General features: G+C 31.5%; 1 protein-coding gene and 1 pseudogene across 3 annotated transcripts in view; one reads left to right on the forward strand and one right to left on the reverse strand.

Annotated features, from left to right (window-relative positions):
- The window catches only part of PRKACB (protein kinase cAMP-activated catalytic subunit beta), a 109,683-nt gene that overhangs the window by 53,076 nt on the left and 41,378 nt on the right, over window positions 1-15,229 (forward strand). The window lies entirely within an intron of this gene.
- LOC112485906 lies at window positions 4,641-4,759 on the reverse strand (annotated as a pseudogene).

Below are 15,229 nucleotides of genomic sequence, written 5' to 3' on the forward strand. Positions count from 1 at the left end.
CATAGTAAGATATTGTCTGGAAAAGTAGTAAGTAGTGTATGTATCTGACCACAGTACCATAGGGTATTGAGAAGGAACAGCCTTTACCAAGTTTCAAAGGGTTTTGTTAAATTATTCCCCCAAGATAATGGATGCCTATCAACCTTTGCATAATTAAGTTGTCTACTGAAGTGATTCTTCCCACAGCAAAGAAGATATGCTTCAAGCTATGTCTCCACTTAGGTAAAGAAGCACTTGGCAGCATTTTAAAAAATCAAAATATAATTTACATACCATAAAATCACTCATTATAAGTATACAATTACTAATAAGTTTAATAATAAATTTATAGAGTTGTGCAGTCATCACAGTTTGGTTTTAGAACATTTTCATCACTCCAAAAAGTTCTTTTGTACCATTTTGCAATCAATACCCACTTTTACCTCAACCTTGGACAAACCGATCTGTTTCCTCTCCCTACAGATTTCCTTTTCTGGATATTTGGAATTATACAATATATAATCTATTGTTTCTAGCTTTTTGTGCTTAGAATAATGTTTTCAAGTTTCATCCATGTTATAGGACATATCAATAGTTGCTTTTTTATTACTGAATTATATTACGTTGTTTGGCTGTAACACATTTTGTTTATCATTTCAGCAGCTGATGAACATTAGCATTGTTTTCAGTTTCGGGTTATTTGGATAATGTTGCTATAAACATTTGTATATAAGTCTGGATGGACATATGCTTTTATTTCTCTTGAGTCTATACTTAGGAATAGAATTTTTGGGTCATATGGTAAGTTTATGTTTATCCTTTTAACTTCTAATTTTATGTTTTTCCTAAGTGGTTTTACCATTTTACATTCTAACCACTACCAGAGTTAATACTTGGGTCTTTTGGATTATAGCTCTTCTGGTGTGTATGAATTGGTATTTCATTATGGTTTTCAGTTTGTATTTCCTAATGATTGATGATGCTGAGCATATTTTCATGTTCTTATAAACCATCTGTGTATCTGCTTTGTAGACATGTATTTTCAAACCTTTTGCACAATTTCAAAACTGAGGGTGTTTGTCTACTTATTATCAAGTCTTCAAAGTTTTTTTATATATATTTTGATCATAAATTCTTTATCAAATACATAATTTGCAAATATTTTCTCCCATTCTGTGACTCGTCATATTTTCTTAAAAAATGTCCTTGAAGATCAAAAGTTTGTAATTTTATAAGTCAAAGAAAGATAAATACCATATGATTTCACTGATATACAGAATCTAAGGAACAAAAAGAACAAACTAATTGAAAACAGACTCACAAATGTAGAGGGCAATCTGATAACAACTGAGATGAGGGGTGTGGGGAGCTGAGAGAAAGCGGTGAAAGGTTAAAGATGTATAAATTAGTAGTTGATTTAGATGGTCATGGGATGAGGAGCACAGAATAGGGAATGCAGACAGCAGTAAGGTAATGGCTATGTGTAGAGCCAGAAGGAAGATAGAGTAATCAGGAGGATCATTTAATAAACTGTATAAATGTCTAACCAATGTACTGTATACTTGAAACTAATAATAATTTTAAAAGTTCATAATTTTAATGAAGTTCGGTCTATCATTTTTTTTCTTTTATGAATTTTAGTTTTGGTGCCATATCTTAAGAAATCTTTGTCTAACCTAAGATTAGATTTTTATTCTATGCTTTCATCTAGAAATCTTTTATTTGAGTTAAATTTTGTGAATATTGTGTGAGGTATGGAGTAAAGGCCTTTTTTTTTTCCTTCTCCATATGGACATCCAATTTTTACCATACCATTTGTTGAAAATACTTTCTTTCTCCATCGCATGGTCTTGGCACCTTTGTCAAAAATAAATTGACCATAAATGTAAGGATTCACTTCTGAATTCTCAGTTTTGTCCCAGTGATCTATATATGTCTATCTCTATGCCAATACTACACTGTTTTGGTTTACTGTAACTTTAAAATAAATTGTGCAATCAAGTAATATAAGTCCTCCAACTTTGTTATTTTCCATAATTGTTTTGGCTATCCTAGGTCTTTTGCATTTCCATATAAATTTTGACATCAACTTGTCAGTTTCTGAATAAAATCCTGCCAGGATTTTAATAGAGGTGATATTGAATCTGTAGATTAACTTGTGGAGAATTGTCATCTTAATATTGAGTTTTGCAATCCATAAACATGAAATATCTTTATTTATTTAGATGTTCTCTAATTTCTGTGCAGTTTCTATTTTTTAGTGAATAAGTCTTATTAAATTGGTTTCTAAGTATTTTATTTCTGTTAATACTATTGTGAATGAAATTGTTTCTTAATTTCATTTTTGGATTGTTTGTTCCTTGTATATTGATCTTACATTATGATGTTGGTAAATGTTAGTTCTAGTAGTTTCTTTGTAGAGTCCATAGAATTTTCTACATATAGACTCATATCCGCTAATAATGGCAGTTTTATTTCTTATTAGTCTTTATACCGTTAATATCTTTTTTGTAACCTTGTTGCACTGGCTGGAACCTCCAGTACAAAGTTACTTCTGAGTGGTGAGTGCAGACATCCTTGCCTTATTCCCATTCTTAGGAGGAAAGCAGCCCATCTTTGACCATTATGTATGTTGTAAGCTATAGAGCCCCCACCTCCAACCCCACACACATGTCCTTTATTGGCTTGAGGAAATTCCCTTCTAGTCATAGTTTGTTAGAGGTTTTATCACAGGTTTGGATTTTGCGGAATGCTTCTACATACATATATTGAGATGACTAGGTAGTTTTGTTTTTTATTCTATAATATGGTATTTTCCATAAAGTGATTTTCAGTGTTGAAACAGCCTGCCTTTCTGGGATTAATCTAGAATCCTTTTTATATATGGCTATATTAGGTTTGCTAATATTTTGATAAAGATTTTAGCATTGTGATTGGTCTGTAATTTTCTTTTGCTCTTTGTCTGACTTTGTCTCGCTGTGGTATCATGCCTTATAAAAGAAGTTGGGAAGGATTATATCTGCCTCTATATTCTGAAAATGTTTGTGTAGGATTGGCATTATATCTCTGAATGGTTTTTAGAATTCCTCAGGGAAACCATATACACCTGAGCTTTCCTTTGTGGGAAAAAATTTTATTACTAATTTAGTACTTTTTTTGTTTATAGGTCTTTTCATATATTTTATTTCTTCTTGAGTTGATTTTGGTAATTTTTTTCCTATGAATTTGTCCATTTCATCTAAGTTATCACATATAATTTGCATAAAATTATTTATAGTTTTCCCTTATAACTCATTTAATTTCTCTGGCGATGATGTCAGCAGTGATGTCTTTTCATTTCTAAATTTGGTAATTAATATCTTCTCTCTTATTTTGTTGTGTTTTCTTTTAATTTAATTTTTGGTCAGTTTACTTAAATGTTTATCAGTAAGACTTTCGGTCTCATTTATTTTCTCTTTTATTTTCTATTTTATTGAATTCTGCTCTGATTTTTTTGGTTTTGGTTTAATTTGCTGTTCTTTCTTGAGTTTCATAAGGTAGAAGCTTAAATTATTGTTTTGAGACCTTCTTTTCTAATGTACAAGTTTAAAGCTATGAATTTCCCTCTAAGCTCTGCTTTATCTATATCTCGTAAAGGTTTATTTCTTGTAGATTTTTTATATTCAGTTCAAAATGTTTTCTTATTTCTCTTGAGATTTTTGTGTGACTTAAATTTAAATATTTGGGGATTTCCAAAACGTCTCTTTGTTGTTGATTCCTAATTTAAGTCTTCTGTGATCAAAGATCATATTTTGAGTGATATTTTAATCATTTCAAATTAACTTTGATTTGTTATATTGCTTAGCATATGGTTGTTATGGAGAATTCGCATGTGTGCTTGAAAAGAATGTCCATTCTGCTGATATTAGGTGCTGTGTTTTATAAATTTTCAGTTTTGATGTAATTATTCAAGTTTTCTGTACCCCTGATGATTTTCTGTCATTTTTTTCATGAATTACCGAGAGAGGAATATTGAATTTTTCAACTATAATTGTTGAATTATATAGTTCCTCAAATTCTGTTATTTTTGTTTTAGTATTTTGGGGACTCTTTTCCTCAGTGCATGTCTAATTATTAAATCTTCCAGACATATTGGCTCTTCTATCATTACAAAATGTCATTTTTGGTCTCTAACAATATTTTTTCTCCAGTTTTGTCTTATAATTTTCACATATATTACATATTCATTTTTATAAACCCAGCAATGCAATGCTATAATTATTGCTTCTTATAATTTAGGTTCTTTAAATAAATTAAGAGAAGAAAATATGAAAGTATGTATTTATGTAGTATTTTACTTATATGTTTACTATTTCTAGTATTCTTCATTTCTTCCAGGCAATTTGAATATTGCCTAGTATCATTTTCTTTTAGCTTGAAGGACTTCCTTAAATATTTCTACTTGCAGCAAATATCTTCAGTTATTATTTATCTGGGAATTCTGTATTTCACCTTAGTTTTTGGAGAGTAGTATTCCCAGGTAGAGAATTTTTTTTTTTTCATATTTTTTTTCTTTTTTTTAAGCAAGGCATTCCTTGGTTGACCTCACAGATTGCAAGGACCTTGTCAGCTTACAATCCCTTATTTTTTATTTTTTATTATTTTGTTATTATTATTATTTTATGCTGTAACACATGGTCTTCCTAGGTGGTCTCCCATCCAAGTACTAACCAAGCCCGACCCTGCTTAGCTTCCGAGATCAAACAGGATCAGGTTTGTTCAAGGTGGCATGGCCATAGACCAGATGGAGAATTATTATAAACTAGTTTATTTCTGTTTTCTTTTAGCACTTTAAATATATCATTCTTCTGCCTCCTGGCCTCTCTTATTTCTGTTAAGAAATCATGATTAATTATATTGCTTTTCCCCTGTACATGATCAATCATTTTTCTCTTGCTATTTTTAAGATTTTCTCTTTGTCTTTGACTTTCAACAACTTGAATATGTTGTGTCTAGGTATAAATTTCTTTATGTTTATCTTACTTGGAATTACTTAAACTTATTGGATCTGCCAGTTAATATTTTCCGTTAAACTGTGGCATTTTCAACCATTATTTCTTTAAATATTTTTTTCTTTGCCCTTTTTTATTAAATCCTTTATCTGGGCTCATTCAGAGACATTTTCTCTTGACTGCCTTTTTTTCTTATATGGATATATAATGTTTTTGTCAAAATTGGACTGTTTAAAATAATATTTTTGTAGCAGCTTTGGATTCTGATTATTTTTTTCTTCCCTGGAGGCTGTTTTTATTTATGTTTTGTTTTGTTTTATTAAATTCCCTGGCCTTAATCTATAGACTGTATCCCCTATTGTGTCTGGTTGCTAATTTCTCTGCTAGAGGTTACCCTGTGTCTGCCTAGCTTTGTTGTTACTCAGTGATTGAGCAAAAGTTGTACTCACACATTTTTAGCCAGTCTGTGCTGACCGGAGTGGTTTGTAGGTTGGGGAACACATTCAATATTCAGATGGTTTTCAAGTTTGTACCAGCTTTAACTTCCTGCAAGACCCTCTTGGGTTTCCCCTATGGAATAGATTACTACTCAGCCAGGGATAGTGGTAAGCTTATGTAGGCCCTCTCTGCTTCTTTAATTTCTGCTTTCTTTGTAGACCACCATCGCAAATTTCTTGCTAGACCACCAGTCTGTTCATTATCCCTACCAAGGCCACACTTCAGACTAGCAAAGCTGGACACTTCCTTGTTTGCTTTTTTTTATTGACAACATCACTTGTTTGGAGTTTTTTGGTCAAATCAAGTAAGCCCTCTCTGGCAGCAAAGCTTTTGGTTGTCATGGCCAGCCCCACCCTGATAGAAGTAACTATTACAGACTACACTGTGGAGAACAGGAGCAGCACCAAGTGGTAACAACAGACTCCCACTGTTATTATACAGAGTTCAGCAGTTTGTCATGAATAAATGCTTCTCAATTTGTTGTTTGTGACTGCTAAATTTCCAGAGCCATGAAGTTATTGTTTTTGACAATTTTGTCTAGCCTCATAGTTGTTTCGTGGAGAGAACATTTGCTGACTTACTTATTCCCCCATCACTGGAAGTCTTGTCTCACCTGGAAACTTTTAAAATGGCAAGTTGACTTGCTAAAGTTTTGCTTAACAAGACTCCATTCTTTTGTACATTTTGGTACAAAATTTTGGGTCTCTAGGAGTCAGAAAAGTCCGATTACCATGCCATTCAGTCTGCCCACCTTTTAAACAATCTATTTTCTTAATCCTGTTTAATGTAAGAAAATTTACACTTCGACAATGATTGCCAGTAACTCTTTTGTGTATTCCCCTCTTCTGACACTGTTTGTAATGCTGAATTTATTGAAAGTTTATAAATAAGTTATTTTATGATCTCCTTTACAATAAAGATATATAAAGTATTATATTTAGTCTCTTCCATAATTCAGAAGTTTAAATGGTTAACATTTGTGCTGCAGTATAGCTTTCTGGCTCATGAAAAATGAAAGCTATCAGCGATCTGGGCAATAAGATTCATCGCCAATAGTCACTAGCAACAGCACACAGCATTTTAATATCAGCGAGGTCCACAGCTAGCAGTAAGAGCTGGTGTAATTGAAAGACGTTTAGGTGCAATCGTTCTGCTGTTTGTTCCTTGCCAGGTTCAACATGGGATTGTGTGAGTATTTGAACAAAACAGCAATTTTTTATATCTTTGAAAGATGTAAGAAGGGTAGATAAATGCTTAAATTTAAGAAATGGGGTAATTTAATAATCATGTGGCTCTAAAATTTTTTTTAAAAGATATTTTATTTGTCTTGGTTAATTAAAGCTTTAGAAAAGCTACTCCTTAGTTACAAGTGAACCGATAATTCTGGTCTAATGTTGCCGTGGTAACAACTCATGCTGATATAATTGAGAACATCTTATACATCCTGGTTCGAACATTTTCTCCCTGCCATTTTGAGTTGTTCTAGTGGTATATGAAAGAGGCTAGGATAACTAGCTTGAAGAAAATTAAATCTAGTTATACACATCTTTGGCATTAATTTGATGTTTACTAGTGATATCTCATGCTGGGCAGTTATGCTTTGCTTCTAGGGGCTTTTCTTTAGAAAACAAAAGAAAGCTCTTTTCATTTTTTGTGTGCTGCATGTTCCAGTGTATGTGTTTACACCATCGGCTTCTACCTCTAGAGATTAGCATAACTCCCTTTGCTGTTGGATTGTTGTTTTGAGCAATATGTTTTGGAAAGGTTGGTTGTCATCATGAGTGGTAAGTATGCTCTCTGAGACTCTGCAGTTATATATAAATATTTTTTAAACATTTAACTATAAGAGGAAAAAGCATTTTTAGAGGACCAATTGTAAATCCAGAGCTACAGTGAATTATATTTTCTGTTGATGTTTTTGCATTTAGGCATTATAGGAATTTGCTTTTAAAATCCATTAAGAACTGTGAGTAACTAATACCACTATTAATCAGTTCCTAAATTTCTTTTGGTTTGATTTATTATATTTGTCAGATAGTGTTATTGTTTTATACATTAGTAAGTGAAAGACCCACCATGATAAGAGAGGAATATTTTTGTATCTGAACTTGAAGATAATCAAACTTTCTTTTTTATTAGCTTTATCATTCTAATATTAAATTTTGTTAGCTTATTTTGATTATAAAAAATACTAATCTTGAATAAGATGTCAAAATTTTATTGACTTATTGGTTGCTTTTATGTAGAATTCATTCAGAAATAGGGATTTAATGAAAAAATAAATATGTACATTTTGGTTTTGGAGGTTTTGATAAAATTTTTCAGAAATATTATTTTTGAGGAAATAATTTGTTAGAATAAGTACTTCTGTGATAATTAGTTTTCTTTTTGTGTTTGTAACATGATTTATTTTTTAAATATTTCAAAAATGTTTTTTTGATAAAATATACTGTAGTATATACTGCAGTTTATCATAGAGTGAAAGCTATTCACTTTAAGCCAAACCTGCAGCTAAAAATAGACATCCTGTTGTTAGAGTGAGAAATATTTGCTTAGAGCATAATTCATTAGTATCTTTTGCTTAATTAAAAAAGAGGATATTTATAAGTTAACCTTCAAATAAGATTTTTCAAAGAAGTGTTATATGACTTTTTTTTAAAACATAATAGTCTATAGTTTTCACTTAAAAGGCATGAGATTGGAATTCAGAACCTGAAAAGGTTGAATTTTTGCTGTATAATGATAGAATTCAAAATAGATGAACCTTTTCTTACATAACTGAAAATCACCTCATTATTGCCAATAAATATTTTTTATCCTGCTGCAGAATAACATAAACCTCTTCTACACGGTTAGATATTTGCTTAGAGAATATTAGATATTAAAAGGAAATGTTTACATGTAAATATTAAGAATAATTATTATCCTGTTATTTTACTGTTAATAGATATTTCCAATCTAGCGTTTTAAATTTGGGCTAATATTACAAAATCAACATGTTAACATTACTTAGGATTTATATGAATATAAAAACTGAATATACCTGGTTATCATACTTAAAATATTTGATTTCTCTGAATCCAGCCAATGCATGTTTTCTCTTTGAAAGTTCGGTGTGTAACAGAATCTTTAGATAACCACTGTGGTGTTCTAGAGGTTTTGCAAGTGGATGTGTTGATTCTAGCTGAAGAAAATTTTTACTGCTTCTCTATTGCTTTATTTTTCTTTCAAGAAAGCTATGGGTTAGTCAGACAGTATTTGATATACTTGATCATATTGTCATGCCCTTATAGCCTTTCTACCACAGAAATTATAGTAATCACAACTAGACATTCTGACTTTTTCAAGATTATTCAATTTTTACTCTTGTTATAAATGGTTTAATGCCTTAGCTATTATAAATGTGTAAAATTACAAATGAAGTATTGTTACATTTGTAAAAATAAGCAAATAGTAGACCTTTATATCTAACTCAATAGCTATACACGTGGTATTGTGTGAACGTGGTATTCTCTTCTTGTTAAAAAGCTATTCCTTTTCTCCTTCCTGCCTATTAAATGTTAGTTTCCTCTAGGAATCTATCTTTGGCCCTGTTTTGATGCCACATTCTCTCTGAATTATCTCATCTGTGCTCGTATCTTCAGTCATTACTTGAACGTTCAGTTCAAAAGTGATCAAAAGTGAATTCTCTCTTTCCATCCTAAATTTACCCCTTTCTCATTGATTCTGATTTCTGTTAATGATCCCACTGCCCATGCAGGAACTTAAAACAGAAACCTTATAGTCATCCCTAACTTGTTTCTTTCACCCCAAACGTGCACTCAGTCATTAATTTCTATGGATCCAACATCAGAAATGTCTCAGAAATCATTCATTTTCCTCCAGTCTCACTGACACTGGGAATGCTTTTAGATCAGGCATTCTGTATGTTCTCAATCCTACTGCAGTAACTTGTCTCTTGGCTTTTAGATTTATATCCCTCCAGACTATTTTCCATACTGCCATTTTTAAAATGCAAATATGCCCGTTTCTTAACTCAACATGAAAATTTTCACTTACTCCCGTGGTCTCTCAGATAAAAATCAAACCCCTGAGTAGGGCATATAAGATCAATGACTTACCTTTCTTGCTTTATTTGTATCTTTCATAAAAATACAGACCTAGCTATACTATACTATGTATTATTCCTTGCTGCCTTTCTATATTTGGATCTTAACATAAAAATTTTGAAAACCTACCTATGCTTTTTAGTGCCTCCATCACTGAATCTATAGAGTCAGGTGATTCTCCTGTACTCCCAAAGCAAGCTTATAAACTATAACAATTATTTGTGTTGTTTTCAACTTATATATTATCATGTCAGTTTCCAAACTCCAACCTTTGCACTACTTCAGTCAAAGAGTGCCATGTTCATCTGTGCGTTTCCAGTAGTTACTCTAGTGCCCCAAACATAATAATGAATTCATAAATTCTTATAGAATAAATGAATGCCCCCAAATTATCCAGTTTTTAAATATTTGAATACTTTTCTTACATTATCAATGAAAAATATCAGTCATTTTTTTTTTACTTTTTTTAAATTTTTGGTTCATATGCTCATTGGAACATAACTAGCATCATTATGTCAGTATCTCAGATGAGAACTCTGATTGTTCCACCTGTAGTTGAGGGCAAATCTCTGACTACGAAGGCATTACCCTTTATAGGGAATTATAGGACAGTTTAGACTTGAGCTCAAGCACTTAATTAATTCCCCTTTCCAGATCTTGATCGAAGATAGAAAAACACAAAACTTGGAAAATAGTGTATAAGTTCTGAAGTTAAGGAAGGGAGGGTACTTGCCCAGAAATGTACAGTATTAGATTGATGATCAAACACAAAAGTTTAAATAACCATTTTACTTTTGAGTAGCTTGCCTTCATGGAAAAGAAATAAACAGTAGTTTCACTCTTACTAACTTGGAGGGATGAGACCTGTAAAAAAGACTGTTAAGGAGATGAGTGGCAGACCAAATACTGCTGATTACTTTCATTTCAAACACTTATAGTGGGACAACCAAATATTTGTTAAGCTATTCCAGGCTGAAAAAGTGGCTTTTCTTCTTCTAGATGTGACAGGGCTCTTTCCTGATGTGGTGGACATCACCACTAGCAAGGAACTCTAAAGTCCTGACTCCATTCTCATTTCTGAAAATCTCTGGATTATTTAAATGATAATGTAAATGCATATCAACTAAAAGATCTGAGAAGTTGATTCCAACACACCCAAGTAAGAGGTGAGAGGATCTACCTTACTTGGGGGCATTGTAAAGTTTTGAAAGGCTTCTCATTGTTTATGAATGAATAAACAAGAAAAGCAACAACATGGAGCCTATACAAGAGATTGTGCATCATTAAAGGATAAAATTACAGCTTTCAGGAGGAAGAGAGTGAACTTATTTAGAAAATATGTGTGGGGAGGGCTTAAAAATAAGAAATTATACATAGCATCTGTGTTGAATTAAAAATTTCAAGTGAACATGGAATTTATTAAAAGATGAAAGATAAGATAAAACAGACTAGAATGAAAAGAAAGCTTGTTACGAGGCAGGAATAGAAAAGAAGCAATAATGAAATGATAAGAGAAGGTTATAAGAAAATGAACCTGGCATTTGCAGAATATAAAGCTGCATCAGAAGCAGTAAAGATCCAAATAATCACTGCAGGAAAGAAAATTAATTATGTGAAGAACTAGTTTGATCAAACCTATCAGAATGTAGGAGAAATGGATAGGACAAGAATTATGAGGTAGAAACTATTTTAGATAAAAGTAGGAGACTCTACAAATTGAATGACTAGCATTCTCAAAGAACAGATAATAACTGACAGAAGAGCAGCAATAATAAAAAATATATAAGATTCAGGAAAACGTCTTAGTTGAAGAAAAAGAATCTATAGAATGAAAGAGCTCAATGCGTTTTGACAAAGATTAACAAAAGACACCAACAGCTGGATATATATATATCCTGGTAGAATTTTGAACTTTAAGGATAAAAACAAATAAATAACGAATTTTACAAACACCCAGGTCTCTTTGCGTCTTATAACTTAACACAAAGCTAGTCTTATAAGAAAAAAAATCCAAAAATTGGAAACTAGATAATTTGAAAATCTTTCTAGAGCAAAAGTTAATGAAGATATGACAGCATCTATAAATGCTGAATGGAATATAGCAAACATCCCTTTAAATGAATACTTGAACTTACAAGAATGTAATGGTAACCCTCCAGTGTACAAAAAGTGAACTGCTAAATGAAAACCAAAGTTGTAAGAGGGAGCATACTTTGACAATGCTAAGGAAATTTTCATTTTCTTAGTAACCAAAAAGGCTTTGGTTTTAAATGGCCTCACAGAGACAGAAGACAATTTCTTTGAGTTATGCAACATGGGATTTCTTAGACCCCTATGTAGGATCATAACCTCAGTGAGAGAATAGATTAAAAATTAAAACCTCTCCACTGACATGGCGAAAATAAGGAAGCTTGTATTTCTTTGTTTGGGTACCTGGGGAGAGGGGATGGGTTTGCATGCATGTGTGTGGGATGCCTCTCCTGAGAGTTTGTAGTCAATCGTTTCTCCCCCAGTAGATTTCAGGTTTTAATCTGTATTAATTGTGTGGTCTAAGAATTGCCAATAAGATAAAATATATTATTATGACAGCCCCAGGCTAGTTACATCCACTGGATGCCAGGCAGAAGCGAATACAAAACATATCCTGAAATGTTAAAAAAAAAAAAAAAAATTATGTATATCTAGTATGAAAAAATAAAATGACATTAAAAAAAAGAATCTATAATAAAAGATGAAATTATGAGCATAGAAAAAAAAACATATCCTGTTGTCAAGCCCTGCAGGTTGCTCAGATAAAGCTCCACTGAATTTTGAGTTCATAATCTAAACGCAAAACGCATGCGTGCACGTGCACAAACACACACACACACGCACACCTTTAAATGATATTTGGTAGATACAACAGGATTAGACCCAAGAATGTCAGAGTAGAATTGTCACATGCGGACCACTATTTAAAATTAATAATCAAATAAAAAATATAGAGTGAGAAAAAATCGTATGCACCTCTACAGAGCCTGAAAATATATAACAAAATTGACCCATTTAGAAGGAGAAATTATAAATATATAAGGTTCATAGGTACATGTAAAGAATTCTCATCCAGTAATTGGTGAATACACAGAAATATACAGAACACTTACAAAATTGATAATACAAAATTGATAAACATATTCAAAATATTTTGAAGAGTTGATATAGCCATGGTGTTTGACCACGAAGCAATTAAGTTTAATCAATAGAAGACTAATTAAATAAACACACAAATGTTATATCTAGGAACTTAAAAAATTCAAATAACTCAGGTCAAGAATTAACTCAATATAAATTTAAAATTAAACTATGGATCAAAACATGGGGGGTGCACCTGAAGTGGATTTATAGATAAATTTTAAATGCTTATATTAGGAAAGGAGAAAGACATTCATAATACAAGTATTCAAGTAAGCAAGTTATAGAAAGTACAGCATGGTTAATCAAGAGAAGGAAAAAACTACTAAAGACATAAGCAAAAAAACAGTGAAATACAAAATAAAGATACATCAGAGACGTTAGTTCATGGAACAAACTTTTTAAACTGATTACAACTACTTAAGATTTAGTCAGTTAAAATCCTTAAACTTAACAAAATTAGACTGGGGTGTTTTACAGTCAAGTTCTAGGAAATATTCAAAGAACAAAAATTTCAATCTCATACAAAATCTTCCAAAGAATTTAAAAAGAGGAGATATTTTTAAGTGTATTAGTCTGATGTAGCTTTACAAGTAAACTATGAGAAAAAAAATTAGAAACATTTTCCTCTGAAGTTAGGAATAGAAAAAGGGTAATTGTTGATTTCTGTACATTAGTTTACTGTTAGCCATAAACTGCACAGTAAGACAAGAAAATGATGGGAGGGAGCAAAATTGTCATTATTTACAGATGATTTGTGGTTGTCTACACAGGCAAATTAAGAGAATCTACCAGTGCCATTTTGGGATAACAGAATCTGGCAAGATTGACAGATATAATAAGATCAATATGTAAATATCAACTATGCTATATACATCAGTAACAAAGAGAAACAGTAATTTTTTAAAATCTCCCTTTTATAATCACTCCAAAGAGTAATAAGACCTTTAATGGAAAATTATAAAATTCTACTAAGAGGTATTTACCTAATCTTTAACAAGATGTGATTTAATACTCATTAGATTAGCAAAAATTAGAAAGTGACAGTAACACAGTTTTTGGGAATATAGAGCATCAAAGGATATTTTGGTACAATAAATTGGCATAAGCATTTTTTGATCCACCTGTTACTACCTAGTTAAGTTGAAATGTGCTTGCCCTATCTAGGGATCCACTCCTAGCTCTATACTGTCAACAGACAGACTATTTGAATTTAAAACCAAATGGAAAATCTTTAGCATATGATTATGGTAGATGTAATATTCCTTTGAGAAGAAGCCTCAGTGAACAATTAAGGAAGTAAAGTATGTTTTAAAGAGCATTTCAAAGATTGCCTGGATCATTAGTTTTATGACTATAAATTTAGTTTAAGTTTTGATTGCAAAATCCTGTTGGGAATGTCTTCAAACATGACCTGAATGGCCTAGAAAATTCACAGCGTCCCTAGAGAGCAAGTTGATAGAGAAAACATGTACATATGATTAGTTGTGAACAGGACACTATGCAGATTCATAGAGTATCCATCTATCCATGTAGATACTAATCAAGTTAATGTGTTTCTTTTCATAATTTGATCATTTAAATATGTTTCACTTAAAGTTTTTGTAATTTATTCATAGAGTAGTGAAAGTCAGTTATACTGTCCACTTGTAATTAAGACTTTATAAAGAATTAACTGATTAAAAAGCATAAGGAAAAGAGAGTAAAATAAATACCACAATAGGAAATGTAGCTTTTATTGTCCATTAAATTTCCAGACACTTACTCATGTGTGACTTTGTGCATGACTAGTTGATACCTTAAAAAACAATAGCAGGCATGGTCCCCATGCACTGAACTGCACAAATACAACTGCAGTAATTAAAGATGTTTTTTGTACCAACTATTATTTTTAAGGTTACAGTGAATTTGCTTTGAGTAAACATGTTTGAATATGATGAAGCAAATCAAGTGTCCCTTTCAGCAAAGTGAATAAATTGCTCTTCACATTAAAGGGATAGAGTATGATATTTCATTAACACAGTTCTAGAATATGGTTTTGGTTGGTTGAACAAATATATATATATACAAAGAATTTATTGTAATCCTTATATAAAACTTTTGAATTTGTATGCTCAAGTATTTTTCATTCTATTTCTATGTGTAAATATACTAATGAACATATATGGATGGATAACTTCTTGTGGGTCTGTTATTTTATGTGTTATTTATCTGTTTAATTTATTCTTTTTGAACAAGCACGCAAATCATCAGAAGCATCTGGTAGGAACTACTTTTTACAGAATAATTCTGTTTCTTTAATTGCTATATGTTGGGTTTTTATGAGGTATTTTGTGTCAACTTGATGTTTTATATTTAGTTTACTGAAAATATTTGTAGTGTAGCATTGTGGGGGTTAATTCTTATAAATAAAAAACATAGAGCTCTAAAGAGGTGGGTATTTAAAATGAGAGTGACGAGAAGACACACTATTACATTCTA

This window comes from Pteropus alecto, unplaced genomic scaffold (genome assembly GCF_000325575.1).
Source record: "Pteropus alecto unplaced genomic scaffold, ASM32557v1 scaffold25, whole genome shotgun sequence".
NCBI lineage: Eukaryota > Metazoa > Chordata > Mammalia > Chiroptera > Pteropodidae > Pteropus > Pteropus alecto.